At 34.9% G+C, this 15,146-nt stretch overlaps 2 long non-coding RNA genes across 2 annotated transcripts in view; one reads left to right on the forward strand and one right to left on the reverse strand.

Annotated features, from left to right (window-relative positions):
* LOC140685726 (uncharacterized) overlaps positions 1-5,811 on the forward strand; it is a 36,168-nt gene extending 30,357 nt beyond the window's left edge. The window contains exon 2 of the long non-coding RNA XR_012059086.1: positions 5,611-5,811. This is a non-coding gene — a long non-coding RNA (uncharacterized lncRNA). The remainder of the gene's footprint in view (positions 1-5,610) is intronic.
* On the reverse strand, positions 4,975-10,589 carry LOC140685729 (uncharacterized). The gene is made up of 3 exons (XR_012059089.1): positions 10,423-10,589; positions 7,124-7,184; positions 4,975-5,002 (listed from the first exon to the last, which is right to left on the reverse strand). It is a non-coding gene; the product is annotated as an uncharacterized lncRNA (long non-coding RNA).
* Positions 10,590-15,146: the final 4,557 nt, after the last annotated feature.

Genomic DNA, 15,146 nt, shown 5'->3' on the forward strand with positions numbered 1-15,146 from the left:
TGGGATGAAGGAAGCCTTTCAAAAAAAGTCAAGAGGAAACCCAAACCAACTAATTGGTACTGTAATCTAAAGTATGAATAAACAACGAAATATTGACCAGCATATTAGGAAAGCCATCCGCTACAGAGAGAAGGACCCAAAAAGGCAAAAAAAAAAAAAATCCCTGCAAGAAGCAATAATTGGTGAAAATAATCTACAAATTAAAAAATAAATCTAAAACTCTTTGAGTATACTCAGAGATTAGAGAAGCTGTTGTATTTGCCAAATGATACCTCTTAAGATGCTATTAAAAAAAAGTTTGAGAACTTTAAGGCCAAAGAGAAGCCAACCAACAGATAAGACTTCTCTGTGCAGTCAAGACTTTCATGTTATCTTTTCATTGTCTGTCTATCCAGTATGAGCTGATAGCCGAGGATCATTGGGCATTTGAAGGAGGGCCGTATATGACCATCAAGGGTCATAGGGCCGACTGGGCTGTAATGAATGCCAGGTCTTAGATTCCATACATAGGCTGACTTGCTTACTCTGCACACGTCACTTCCACAGGGACTCAAGTCGATCCAAGTCAGTTTTGTCAGGCTAACTGCTTGTCAGTTGGATGCCTTAACTTGGGCATGCAGATTGTGAAACATCTCACATCCAGTCTACCTTTTGCACAGTTCACTAACACATTCAAATAACTAGACAATGACTAAAATCTCCTTAATGCTTTTCTTCTGTTCTACATGCAAATTTTATATTTAGTCCTTTGTTTCACTCTCCTCAAGCCTCACTTTAATGCCCATGTTAGAAGTATCATACTAAGGTGTGGAGTAGTATCTGGCAATGATTGAATTGTTGGCTTCCTCATTCAACCCACGTTAGATTGTTGAGGGTAAACGTGATACTGTTGGTGGCAAAGTGTAGTCAGGAGAAAAAGAACAGGTTTCAAAGGAAAGGCAGTAATTCTTAAAATGTTGGCTTGGGGCCCTTGATTTTAAACTTATAACACTGTCAATATCTTTATTCCCCTATTAGTACTAACCAAGATGTTTTGAACAACATTAATATGTATTATTTTGATCTAAAATAGTGTCATATTTTGAGTTACATATATTTAAAATCTATTTAATGTCATTCCAAAAATAGATACTTTGCACATGTACTTTAAGTGATTCAGAAATGCTGACTTTTGCCATGCCATTTTGTGCTTTTAATTCTATTTTATGAATGTTTACTTTTAATATTCTCCCCTTTTCCCCCCCGTAGACCCATGTTGCTGAGTTTATTGCTGAATGATTTCCTCCATTTATATAAATTCCCAATCCACCTAGCTACATTTCTGTTACTCCTTTCTTCCTCTCCTGTGCTCTGAATGCTTCCACCTCTTTTCCCAGACCACTGCTTTCACTACCTCACTAGAATTTCAAGCCAACATATGACTCAGCAGTGAAATTGTACCCATTTACTATTTCCATTATTAATACACTTGAGAACAAAAATATATTTGGATGGAACAACACACTTTATGTAGAGAACACACAAATACTATGGACAATGTCAAATTGCACATAATTGCAAACATCACTTGAGAAATTACCTTGAAAATATGTTGGTTTTCTGTACAGCTTTCTCTTCTTGAGTAAATATGGTAAATAAAATACCCAATGAGGAAATACAAGGCTATTAATTTTAGTTAAAAAAAATAAAAGGTTTATGTAATGGTATGAATTGTTTAAAGAACAGGAAAGGTCATTTCTTTTGTTAATTATGTAGATTTTGACGGGAAATACTGTGAGTACACAGTATGTATAAAATATTTAGAATGTTGCCAGGCTTAACTACAGGGGGCACCACTCACATGGACTATGATAAGAGTGGACCACTTAATGTTTGTACAATGCATAGCCAGGATAACTATATATATAGCATTCCTATATCCGCCAGGCTTAAGTACAGAATGTATCAACAATCCATTTTTTAACATTGATGTATGTTTGTCTAATTAATGCACTACAATCTGATACACTATCAGATGTTTTCTTTCTGCATATATGAACAGCTTGCTCAAATCAAATCAAATAATGTGAAACATTTGGGAGCAAAATGTTATTTATCTAAAAAAATTATAAACAAATGCTTACAGAAGTGATAATATTAAATCATTTTTAGATTTTTAAAAACTAGTTTTGAATAGGTAGAAACCTCTTTTTATCTCTTACTGGGAAAATGTTTATATGTATTCCCATTCCACTGAAGTTAAAATGAACTAATCTAATACAGATAATATTTAGAATGGGGTAAGTACTTTTGAAAGATTTTCCATTGAGGAAAACAGAATAAAGTGCATTAGTCGTAGAGATACAGTGTGACCAGATACAAACATATCTAGCACCCAAAAAGAATCCCTGTCCCAGTTAATATCTACCCAGGCCCAGAATCCTCTCAGAACCCTCTGCAGAGATAACTATTCTGACTTTATCACTATCAAGTTATTTTTTTCTGTTCTTATAAAATTATCAAATATGTACAGTAAATAGGCTTTTGTGCCTCATTTTCTTTTCACAAAACATGATTTCTGTGAGATCCATTCCTGTGGTCACTTGCATAATTCATTCTTTGTTATTACCATGTATATATATAGTCCAATATTACACCATAACTGATTCTAACTTTCATTTCTTTTTTAGCTGAAGTATAGTCAGTTACAGTGTGACAATTTCTGGTGCAGAGCCATAATGTCCCAGTCATGCATATACATACATATATTTGTTTTCATATTCTTTTTCATTAAAGTTATTACAAAATACTGAATATAGTTCCCTGTGCTATAGAGAAGAAATTGAATATATATAGTGGCTAACATTTGCAAATCTCAAACTCCCAAATTTATCCCTTCCTACCTCCTTTCCCTGGTAACCATAAGATTGTCTGTGAGTCTGTTTGTTTTGTAGATGAGTTCATTAATGTCCTTTTTTTCCTTTTTTTTTAGATCCCAAATATGAGTGATATCATATGGCATTTTTCATTCTCTTTCTAGCTTACTTCACTTAGAATGATGATCTCTAGGTCCATCCATGTTGCTGCTAACGGCATTATTTTATTTTTTATGGCTGAGTAGTATTCCATTGTATAAATGATCAGCATTTAGGTTGTTTTCATGTCTTGGCTATCGTAAATAGTGCTGCTATGAACATTGGAGTACATGTATCTTTTCAAATTCGAGTTCCCTCTGGATATATGCCCAGGAGTGGGATTTCTGGATCATATGGCAAATCTATTTTTATTCTTTTGAGGAATCTCCATACTGTTTTCCATAATGGCTGCACCAAACTACATTCCCACCAGCAGTGTAGGAGGGTTCCCTTTTCTTCACATCCTCTCCAGCATTTATTGCTGGTGGACTTTGGAATGATGGCCATACTGACTATTGTAAAGTGATACCTCATTGTAGTTTTGATTTGTGTTTCTCTGCTAATTGGCAATATTGAGTATTTTTTTCATGTGCTTTTTGGCCATGCGTATGTTTTCATTGGAGAATTGCTTGTTTATTTAGGTCTTCTGCCTAATTTTGGATTGAGCTTTTTTTTGTTGTTGTTGTTGTTACTAAGTTGTATGAATTGTTTATATATTCTGGAAATTAAACCTTTATCAGTCACATTTGCAAATATTTTCTCTCATTCCGTAGGTTCTCTTTTTGTTTTGCTTATGGTTTCCTTTGCTGTGCAAAAGCTTATAAGTTTAGTTAGGTCCCATTTGCTAATTAATTTTTTTCTTTTATTTCTATTGCCTGGTAGACTGTTCTAGGAAAACATTGCTGAGGTTTATTGTGTCTTATCTTATATTTAAATCTTTAAGCTGTTTTGAGTTTATTTTGTGTATGGTCTCAGGGAGTGTTTTCTTTGAAAATGAATATGAAATTAGAACCACTAGAAAAAGTATAAGCATCAAAGTGATATACCCTTTAATTGCACTAAGAATAAGTATGGTTTACTTTTCACCATGTAATGCAATCTTCATTCTTATGATGAGTAAAATTTTACATTTCTTAAAACTCTTGACCTGAGAAGTTATTCTATTCTACATAGCCTAATGATAACAAAACTAGTATACACCATGTATGTGAATTGTAGAAAATGTGTGCAGACATGTGTGGTGATGACCTAGGAAGTAAAAAGCTAATTAAAATTAAATCAGCTATATATTTCATAGCCTGTAGGTATTAAGCATATGGAACGTATTACGCATAGGTTTAGATCTGCACTGGCTCTGCTCTAGTCACGGGTGAAATTCTTGCTGTGACTTTTCATCTAAACTCTACAGCGTATCTATACTAACACTTCACTAACACACCATTTTTCTTACATTATTCTAGTTATTTTATTTGACCACATTGTTCATGTTGAAATTAACACAGGAAGATCGCCAGTCCTCTAAGAAGAAACTGTGGATTCAGCACACAAACCAATATTCCAGCGACATTTTTAGGTTTTATCAAAAAAAAAAAACTTGGAAAACACTTTATTTCCTTAATAATTATGATCAAACAGATGGTCCCTATTGTGTGGGAAGAAGGCTTTTTTTTTTTCACTGCAGCACTTCATTTATTGTGAATACATCCTGTCTTGTTTGCATTCACTACCCATAGTTATCATTTCATTTCATTAAGCTGCCAAAAACCCAATGGACTTTCTTAATGTCAGAAACATATTTTGAATAAACTTTAAAAACTGGAATACTTCCATTTTCAACAACTAATACTTAATAAACAGTCACTTAATTAAATAAGGCTTACTAGGCAACTGGGTGGAAAGTTGGTGATACAAACGTGAATGCATGACAATCCCTATCTTCAAACGGCTTGTTACATCACTCATTGGTATGATTTCAGCATACAGGTTGTTGTTGACAAGTTTATATATACAAATTTTAAGTGATGGACTGTCTTTTTGTTGACGTAAAAGATAGAATAACGTGTAAGCTTACCTTGTCAGTGCATGCCCCTTGTCCAAGTATCGGGATACTAAGAAAAAAAAAAACAGTAACAATATGACATCATGTTTTCTCCTTTTTTGGTCTTACCCACTTTTTATAGTTTTAATAGATTCATTACCTTGGTATTAAAATCATAGGAACACAGATAATTCATACTAACCAAATGTATATAATTAATATCATTCTGTTACTCTCTGCTCATTTTTCTATATTGGTATGAAGGGTGTGGAACGTAGGAGGAGTAAAGAGTGTTGGTCAGAGGTGCACACCCAGGGTGAAGGGGAAGACAAACTTTCCATCATTAAACAGATGAATCCTTTATTTTCTCTTTTCTGTAGCCATCTATCATTACGCCAAATATAACTGTCTATTAAAACCTATAAGCACACTAAGTTATAAATAGTGACCAGGTGTGTACAGTAATTAATTTCATAGTCATTCCACTGTACCTAGGTGTACGTGTACTTTCTAAGAGAATGAATTCATATAAATCCTTGTAAACTGAGTGAATATCATCATGAATTAAATGCTTATAAAATATTCCCTAAGTGAATCAAAGCAAATAAAATACAATATTTACCATTCTTATTTATATATACAATTGATTCTCATTTTTCATGGATTCTGTATTTACAGATTTGCCTACTCACCAAAATTTACCTTGAACCCCAGTCAGTACTTCTGGAGCCTTTATGATCATTTACAGACACGTACAGAGCAGTGAACACTTTGAGCCAGCTGACGTGCACATCCTCAGCCAAGGTCAAGTGAGGTGACACACTGCCATGTTATTTCAGCTCTTCTACTTAAACAAATGTTCTTCTTGTGGTCTACTTGGCACATTTTTTCCTTTTGCATTTGTATGCTTTTGTTGGTGATTTCACTGTTTAAATGGCCCCCAACCATAGTGATGAAGTGCTGTCTCGTGTTTCTAAGCACAAGAAGTCAGTGACGTGTCTTATGGAGAAGATTCATGTTAGATAAACTTCATCCAGGCTTGATTTAGACTGCTGTTGACCATGAGTTCAGTGTTAATGAATCAATAATAGGGTACATCCAGAAAAAGAAAAAGCAAATTTGTTTATCTGTATGTGAGGCCATGCCAGAAGTGCTAAGTAACATCTGTAGTGTGGGATGAAGCTATGGAAATGATGAAAAAGAAGCTAAGATTGTGGATTCATGAGATGATGATTGATAATAAAGTGCAGCAGACGGCACTGTTGTGAGGCTGAAACCCAAGGAAGTTTATAGTCACTTTCTCCAGGGTCATGAAAATGGTAAAACTCTGGGTACCAGTGCTGAGTGACTTGCACACTTTAAATGATGATATGGCTTGAAAAAGTTAAACTTGTAGACAAGGCTGGTTCTCAGATCAGTAGGCTATGGAAGGATTTTTCAAAAATAACTAAGTGTTACACATGTAATGAGTTACATGTTAGAGCAGATTTTTAATGCTGATGAGTTTGACTTGTTTACAAAAATGTTGGCAAACAAACCCATAAAACACACACATGGCCCCAAAACCTCTGACTTCAAATAATTTCAGTATCATGCAATTAATTACTTATAAGAAATATATATTAATAAGATGCCACAGAAAACAAGGTTATCTGTTGATCAGTTGACAGAAATCTTACGGCCAAAAGGAACCTAACCCTGTAACTCCTTTAGGAGCAATGGCTCTGCATTTGCTAGTTCAGAACCAAATTTAGAGAACAGAACTCTTGTGAATAATGAGAATTGAGTATATCATTTTTAATGGCCATCTACTAGTCCACTTTGTGAATGTAGCATAAACAGTTATAAACTGAATATTTGTGTACCTTTAAAGTTATGTTAAAACATAATCCCCAATGTGACCATATTTGAAAGTATAGTTTTGGGGATACAATTAGGTCATGAGCCTATAGCCCTCACAAATGAAATTAATGCCCTTATATAAGAAACTCCCAATATCATGTGATATCACTTATATGTAGAATCTTAAAGAAGTGATTCAAATCTTATTTACAGACCAAAAATAGACTCACAGATATAGTAAAGAAACTACAGTTACTAAAGGAGAAAGGGCAGGGAAGAAATAAATTAGAAGTTTGGGATTAATAGATACAGATTCACATTACTGTATATAAAATAAACAAGGACCTACTATTATAGCACAGGGATCTGTAGTATTCAGTTGCTTATAATAACATACAATGGAAAAGAATCTGAAAAAAAAAAGATGTATGTAACTGAATCACTTTGCTGTACACCTGAAACTAACATTGTAAATCAACTACACCTCAATAAGAAACAAAATTAAAATATAATAGATTAATAGATTAAAAAATAATAGATTAAAAACATAAGAGAACCCCCCCCCCCACCTCTTCATCCATGTGAATCAGAGAAGATGGCTGTCTATGAACAAGGAAGCTGGTTCTATTAAACACTGAATCTCCTGGCACCTTGATCCTGGACTTCACAGTCTCCAGAACTGTGAGAAATATTTTCTAAGTTTCAGATATAGTTTATGATACTTTGTTATAGCAGCTTGACTAAGACAAAAGACAAAACTGGTACTGAGAAGTGGGGGACTGCTGTAACATATACCTACAGATGTAGCAAGTGGCTTTGGAACTGAGTAACAGAGGCTGGAAGAGTTCTGAGGTGATTGCTAAAATATGGACATTAAGGATGACTCTCGGGAGAGATGAGAAAGAAAGCCTCAGTCGTCTTAAAGAATACCTAAGTACTCATGAACATAAATCATGTTAGCAGAAATGCAGATGGTAATGGTCACTCTGATGAGGTCTCAGATGTAACTGAGAAACATGTTATTGGAAACTGGAGAAAAGGTGCTCCTTGTTATAAAATAGTGAAGAACTTGGCTGACTTGTGTTCATGTTGTAGTGTTTTCTGGAAGGTAGACCTTGTAAGCAGTGAAATTGGATATTTAGCTGAGGAGAACCCTAAGCACAGGGTTGAAGGAGTGGCTGGGTTCCTCCTAACAGCTTATTATAAAATGCTAGAAGAGAGAAATGATTTGAAGATTGAATTGCTAAGTGAAGAGGAACCATAACTTACAAATTTGGCAAATTCTCAGCTTAGCCATATTGCAGTAAATTGAGAAAGCTTTTTCAGAAGAAAACACTAAGTGTGTGGCCAAGTGACTTTTTGATAAGGAGATTAATGTGAATATAAATCATGGACCTAAACAGCCATAGCAGAAGACAGGAATGAGTCTTCAGGGCAGGGGATGACCTCTGGGGTCAACGTCCCTGCCATTACCAACACCTGCCCAGGGAAAAGAACTCTGTCTATGGGTGTGGCCACCTCTCTGCTGCAGATGGGTCAGGATGTGTCTGCCTAGGTGTCCCATTGGTGGGGCCCTGTCAGAGAGCTGCAGCGTGGGTTACAGCCAGTGGAGCCAAGGCATGGGTGGGGCCCTGGCAAAGAGTCACAGAGTGGGCAGCTCCCCTCCAGGCTGTGGGGAGACACTGCTACCCGAATAGGTCTGGAAGGCAGAGCGTCAAGCCAAAGAGGATTAGTAAAGGAACTTAAAGTCTAATTGAATGTGCCCAGTTAGGTTTTGGACTTACTTCCTACTGATCACTCTTTTCTTCTTTCCTATTTCTCCCTTTTGGAATAAGAGTATCTTTCCTATCCCTGTCCTACCTTTGCATTTTGGAAGCACGTAACTTGTTCGGTTTCACTGGTTCACAGCTGGAAAGAAACTCTGCCTCAGGATAAATCAGACATAAACCTCATGTCTCACCCACTTATGATTTAGCTGATATCTAGATGAGACTATGCACTTTAGATGTTTAAAGTTGATGCCAGAATAAGTTAGGAATTTTGGGACTATTGAGATGGAATGAACATATTTTACATGTGATTTGGTCAGGGGAAAGGGCTGGAATGCTATAGGCTGAATATATGAGCCATCCCCAAACTCCTGTGTTGAAACTTAACCCCCAGTGTGTTGGTATTAGAAGACGGGGAGGTAACTAGGTCATGAGCGTGGAGCCTTTAAGAATGGAATTAGTGCCCTTACAGAAGAGGCCCAAGAGAACCCCTTTGCTCCTTCTTCTGAGAAAAATGGCATCTGTGAAGCAGGATGAACATTCTCAGCAGACAGAACCTGCTGATACCTTGGTCTTGGTCTTCCCAGCCTCCAGAGGTGTAAAAAAAACATTTCTCTTGTTTAAAAATCACCCTGCCTACAGTATGCCATTCTAGTAGCCCAAATGGACTAAGACAATAGCTAACATTCTTCCCACTACCTTTCTATCACTCTGCGCACACCTGCAGTTTCATGATAACCTTCCACGGAGAGTCTTCAGCCCTATCCTCCTTTGTTGTCATTTTTCCTGTAAAAAGCTTTCAGTTTTGGTCTTGTTTATTCGTGATCAGGGAGTATAGCTAAGTCCTTTCTGTTCATTTTGGTACTATCTGTATAGCCTCCATTTCTGAATAGCATTGTCTAAGACAGGACAAAAATGTAAGCTAAAATACATCAGAGATGCTTATTTCTTTTATATCAAGTACTTTATATTTGATAAGGGGTCAGCCAAGTATAACTCAGTCTAAATGCAGCCAACCACTTGTTTTTATAAAGTTTTATTAGAATGAAACCATATGATTTATTTATATATTACTTATGATTGATTTTTTACTACAGTTGCTGAGTAGTATAGTTATAACTGAATTCTCATTGTCCTCAAAAGCTAAAATATTTACTGTCTAGCCCTTTACAGAAGAAATGTGTTTATCTATAACAAGACTATATCAAAAAAAAGATAACATGTTATCTTTATTCTTATCTAGTACATATCTACTCAATTTCTTATTTTAACCTGTTTAAGTATTATTAATATTAGCAATAGTAATAGTACCATCTTCAATCCAATGATATTTATAAAAATTGTTATAAAATGATTTCAAGTATCACCTTATTTTTCTGATTTCCTGTAGATAGTTAATATAAAATTGTACCAAAGTCTCAGTATCTAATCTCTGTTTTTCTTTACCTAATTTAATCAGTGTTATAGCCCTAAGTGAGTGCTTAATGTCCTTCCATCTTTTTCTACCTGGGTAACGCAGTGGCTTTCAACAAGGAACATAACCCATTTGAGCCAGAGTAAATAAAATGTTATCTTTTGATGGGTGCTCTTGGAAGTGTGAGGGAGAACTTTTAGTACAAGGCAGAAAGTCAAAGGAGTGCCATTACTACCACCACTTTATATAAGAGCTTCAGCTTTGAAGCCACATTTCCTGAATTTAATTTTCAAATATTCAATTTATACAAGTCAACTAACTCTACACGTATATCGCTGTGTTAACAAACTAACCCCCAAATTAATGACTTAGAACAGTAAATACTTATTATCTCACATTTTCTATGAGTCTGCGTCAGGGTTTCTCGATAATTGGAGTGAAGGTGTTAGTCAAGGTAGCACTTACCTGAGGGCTTGCCTGGGCCAGAGGATTCACTTCCAAGTTCATACTCATGGATGTTGGCAGAGGCCTAAGTTCCTGACTGTCTGTTGGCTAGAGGCCTTAGTTACTCACTGCTTGAGCCTGTCCTCAGGGCTGCTTGGGAGTTCTCACACCATGGTAGATGGCTTCCCTCAGAGCAAGTGATCTGACAGAGTGAGCAAAGAGGAAACAACAATGTCTTATATGAATGAGTCTTATAAGTCACATGGTGTACTTTAACCATATTGTATTAATAATAAGCAAGGCATTAAGTCCAGCCCACACTGCAGAGAGGGGATTTACGCTTCACCTCTTGAAGGAAGGAATACCAAAGAACATGTGGATGAGTAGTTAACCCTTGAACAACTCCAGGGGTTAGGGGCGCCAAACCTCAGTGCAGTTGAAAGTCAGACTGTAATTTATAGCTGGCCCTCCTATGCACAGTTCCTCTGTATCCGTGGTTCTGCATCTGAGGATCCAACCAACCACAGGTTATGCAGCACTGTACTAATTACTACTGAAAAAATCCCACATATAAGTAGATCCATGCAATTCAAACCCATATTGTTCAAGAGTCAGCTATATATGAAAATTGCCACGCTCAACTTGTCTCAATTTCCTTATCTATAAGGTGAAGATAAATAATAGTAAATGATTAATTATTGTTTTGATGTTAAAAACATGCAAATCACTTGGACATAAGCCTCCCATATGACAAGTAATCAGCAACCAAGAGCTAATACTTGAGATTTGTGTAACTGTACTATTTTCTATTTTATTCTTTACAGAATGATGAGAATCACTATTATCCTCACTTTATGCTTATTTCATTACATCATTATCTGAAGTTTAGATTTTATTTTCTTTCTTTGGCAGAAAGTTTGTCTCTTCGGTTCAGTTTGCTGGCATTGTGATGGAAAAGCTGGCTTGCTTTTGTTCACACCATGTAAGAATTGATACACCTTTTCAATTACCAAAATGCTGCTCAATTTGCTTCTCTGTCAGTGACAACATGTTTTCCTATGTTGCCCATGGTATAAATAGGTCACTTGACAAGAAACCATAGATAGCATTGATGGCTAAGATGAACAGAAACACTTATACAGGGATACACAGATGTCTGTATATTCCTTTTTTTTTTTTCTGTGAAACCAAAAGATGACTTTTTTAAAGTAAAATTTAAATTGAGGTATAATTGACATGGAGAATTAATATTAGTTTCAGATATACAACATGATTATACAATTTTTGTATACTGTGTGAAATAGTCACCACAATACATCTAATTAACATGTCTTTTATGTAATTCTTAATTCTGTTCATTATTTTTGACTCAAATTTTACTATAATCCCTTATATTTAGAGTATCACATATTACAATGTTTGTAGTGCAGTCTCATTTTATGAAATAGTAAACAAGAAATAATTGATTATGCCATCAGATATAATGCTTCTTTGGGATAATTAAAACATTATGCACACACACACACTCATATGCATGGCAGGCAAATCAATTTGTCTAGTTCTGTCCTCCTTAAAGGCTTAGAGCAGTTGAATATGTATCCATTTAAAATACATTTTTGGGAGACACCACTTTCGCTCTTTTTATAACTTACTTAATTGTTTAACAATACTTCTTTCATTTGGTTTGGGCCCAGAAGTCCAAAAGTAAGAATATAATCAATGCCTATAAAATTTTTATCAAGTATGGTTTGGTGGGTAGATAAGATTTTCATTAGGATTGAAAAAAACCGAAACCAGGGATCACAGTTTATAATTTGTAGCAGTTCTCAGCCTTAACCTCTCTCTCTCTCTGGGGAAATTCCTTTGACTCTTAATCTGGGCAGGGCTTCCTTGCATTTGACCTCAGGGCACTCTATTCTTTCCTTATCAAAGCACTTATCACACCTTTATTGTATTCAGAGCTTGTATTGTCTGAATTTCAGTAAAGGCTTTAAATGCTACAGCAGCAAGGCACAGTGGGTTCTCTGCACACTACTGCATCTTCAATGTTCGGCACAGCATTTGTGACAAAATTAGAGCAGCATATTTGTTTTGGAAGAAATGTTAAACAAAAGAGAGAGTTTGAAAGTTAGGTTGATATTTACAATATGGCTAGGAAGGATTTGATCGCCTAAGAACTCCCTTCCTTCCAACCTCACCCTTAACATCCAAAGATATGTGGTAGGCTTTGACAAAGACTATGGAAGAACTTAAATGCAAAAATGTTGTGACAGCATTATTAATAAATAATGGAATTTGGGGTTATTGTCACAAGTGAATTTCTGTTGAGGATGGCATTAGGAAACGGAATACCAAGCACTACTGCAACTGTTGTCACTTTGAGAAACAGGGTATTGGAATAACATACAGCACAGGTTCAGCTTATTACACTTTCTCATTTTATTTTATATTCATAAGTGTCTTTCCATAGGATTATAATCAGTCTATATGGAATTGAAGATTAAGATGGATGCAAAATTATTTTCTATTTAATTGCCCAGCATCTCCAAAAGGGTAGGAGCTAATTGTTAATAAAGCTCTATAATTGTAGCTAGCCTTTAATAGTTACTGTACTTCAGGCACTATATTTGGCATTTTACAAATATTGCCTTATGTGACCCACATAACCAAGCCATGAGTCATCTTGAAATTCAGATTTAGATTCAAATCAAGAGTTTTATCTCTTATACATACCTGTGCAATCAGGAGCAAGTTAGATACTGTCTGCATCAGTTTTCTCATCTGGATAATACAGCCAATATTGTTTCCCTGTACCTGTTATACAGTAGTAATTCATGGGTTTTTTTATTATATTTGTGCACAGTTAGCAGACAGCAGATACCAGTCTGTATTTCTCCATAACCTATATACATACCAGTTTTTTTCTCTTTGAAATCTGCCTATCTACTGAGGTGCAGCTAGTTTCAGGTATGCAACATGATTGAATACTTATTGTGGTGATCATTTTGCAATATATGTAAGTCTAGCTGACATCTGTCACCATACATAATTACACTGTGTGCCAGTTTTAAACATCTTTTATATTTTCCATTTCATCTAAGATCACCCATGGTAGTTTACTCATCACAACATAGACCAGAGGTTTTTGTTTCATTTCAGTTTCAATAGTATAACTGTGCTACTTCTCAGTCTTGGGAAATCTTCCCCCATGTGTATATGTGTGTGTGTGACTGTATGTTTGTGTTCACATGAAGTATCTGCACAGTTGGAAGCACTTTCTGTTGTGTTTTAAAGAAAGATACATAGAAGATTATAAATGGTTTGTTAACACTTTCCTCTCCTTAGATGATCCAATAAAAAATAACACTATAAACACTTTAATATAGATGTTTGTTCTCCCCTGGAGTAGTTCAAACTCTGCTTCTCAGGTCAGAGCTTTTTTGAAGAATCGCGTATACAACTTGCCATAAATAAAATTCAGGTCATTATGGTTCTCACAAAAATCAATTTTAGTTTTCCCACTGAAGCCAATTTAGTTACCACATTTTTCTTTTTATTTCTGACATACACTTATCCATGGTATTGAATATGTCTTCTGAGAGAATTACATGCCATCCATAGTGCTCAAAATTTAAATCATTTAAAAATGCAGAATATGAACTTGTTAGTATTCAAGAAGAAACTTGGTTGCCAAAATGATTTCCAAGCATTTATTTTTTTTCTAAAAAAATTGCCAATTATGTCACATAATTTAGAATTTTGAAACTCTGCAAGAATTTTAAGGATTACAATTTACATTTTCAAAGAACTGGCCTATAATGTATTACCCTCTACATACAATAGGAAATCTATTAGCCATAATATTTCTCATAGTGGATGAAGCATCTCCTTTGGGTTGAAACCACATGCCATGTGTCTTTAATGTACTCAGTACAGTTCTAAATACCTTCTATAAATTATATTCTAAAATTAAACCTAACATCAGAATAGTCCAAACAATCTGCTTAAACTGATCACAAAGTAATAGGAAATTCAAAACTGATTTACGATTAAATAGTTGAACACACTAACTTCATAATAAATAACTTATCTGTATTAAACTATTTAGTAATTTACTTTAAGATTCTATCATTATCACTAATTTACCTACCAAATTTCATCATAAAAAAACTATAAACTAACTTAAATTGATTCAAGGAACAATGTGAGTTAGGTTTCTAATAAAGTTAAGTTATACAACTCAGTATATTTTCTGTGAATAGAATGAGCTCCAACATCGTATTAAACTTGTAAATGTAAATTTTAAATGGAAACATTCTTTTGAATATGAGAGTCATTTATAGCCTTATCCTGGCACAAAGTAACATAATGAACTGCTAGAATTTTAATTTAAAGTAAAGTTTAAAGGCTGTTGTGGTTTGCCAAGATTATCCTTTATAAAAATTTCTTGAATGTTTATTTGTCAACAACTTATGTGATTATCCTAAATTAATGTGAAACCAAAAGTGAACCCAATTTTCTAAAATACTTTTGGAAAGCAAGAAACTTTTTCTTTTTCTTTTTGGTTATGCTTCAATGGCCAAGCCAATAAACTAAAGGCATCTGAATTAAATAAGGAGATTGGGGGTGGGTAATGAGAAAACAAGTCAGTTTTAGCTGGAAAACTACTATTCACCAATTCAAATAGATATTTTATTTATAGGTTTTCAAAAACACTTTTGAGAGTCAACTAGTACGCTTCATTG

Source organism: Vicugna pacos, chromosome 2 (assembly GCF_048564905.1).
Source record: "Vicugna pacos chromosome 2, VicPac4, whole genome shotgun sequence".
Taxonomy (NCBI): Eukaryota; Metazoa; Chordata; class Mammalia; order Artiodactyla; family Camelidae; genus Vicugna; species Vicugna pacos.